This window comes from Ailuropoda melanoleuca, chromosome 6 (assembly GCF_002007445.2).
Source record: "Ailuropoda melanoleuca isolate Jingjing chromosome 6, ASM200744v2, whole genome shotgun sequence".
NCBI lineage: Eukaryota > Metazoa > Chordata > Mammalia > Carnivora > Ursidae > Ailuropoda > Ailuropoda melanoleuca.
The window spans coordinates 103,229,600-103,230,677 of NC_048223.1; the positions used below are offsets into that span (position 1 = coordinate 103,229,600).

The following is a 1,078-nucleotide window of genomic DNA, read 5'->3' on the forward strand; positions in this document are numbered from 1 at the left end:
AGCCAGCGAGAGAGGGAACACAAGCAGGGGGAGTGAGAGAGGAAGAAGCAGGCTCATAGCAGAAGAGCCTGATGTGGGGCTCGATCCCACAACGCCGGGATCACGCCCTGAGCCGAAGGCAGACGCTTAACCGCTGTGCCACCCAGGCGCCCCAACATTTTTTAAAATAACCTAATCACTACAAGGATTCTTTGTCAAATAGATTATTTTAAATTTAGTGAGTGACAGAAGACTAATTCTTCAAAGTTCATATTATAAACAACCTTCATTCAAGATAGTGTCAAATACTATAAATCAGATACCTGATAAGTGACTTATAGCCAAAATATATAAAGAACTCCTACAACTCAGCAATAAAAAGACAACTCAATCTAGAAATCAGCAAAGGATTTGAATAGACATTTCTCCAGCTCAACTTTGGAAAACAATTTAGAAGTTCCTTGAAATGTTAAGTATAGAGTTACCATATGACCTAGCAATTCTCCTAGGTATATTCCCAAGAGAACTGAAAACCTCCATCCCCATAAAAACTTGTTTATGAATGTTCACAGCAGCCTTATTCATAATAGCCAAAATGTTGAATTATCTCATATATCTATCAACTGATGAATGAATAAAATGATGCGGTACATTCATACAATGAAATATTAATCAGCCAAAAAAAGGAAATGAAGTACTGACACATGCTACAACGTGGATGAACCCTGAAAACATTCCGCTAAGTGCAAAAAGCCAGACACAGAGGACCACATATAATTCCATTTCTATGAGATGTCCAGAATAGGTAAACCAAGAGAGACATAAAGTGGATTAACAGTTGCCAGGGGCTGGAGAGAAGGGGGAATGGAGAATGACTCCTAATGGGTACATGTGTTCTTTTTGGAGCGATAAAAACGTTCCAAAATTAACAGTGGCGGTGGTTATACAACTCCGTGGATATACTAAAAACCACTGAATGAGGGGAGCCTGGCTGGCTCAGTCGGTGAAGCACACGACTCTTGATCTCTGGGTTGTGAGTTTGAGCCCCACATTGGGGGTAGAGACTACTTAAAAACAAGCTCTCAAAAAAAAAAAAAAA

General features: G+C 39.8%; 1 protein-coding gene across 7 annotated transcripts in view; it reads right to left on the bottom strand.

Moving 5' to 3' along the window:
* ARMH3 (armadillo like helical domain containing 3) overlaps positions 1-1,078 on the bottom strand; it is a 187,836-nt gene that overhangs the window by 157,851 nt on the left and 28,907 nt on the right. The gene's annotated exons all lie outside the window — the stretch shown is intronic.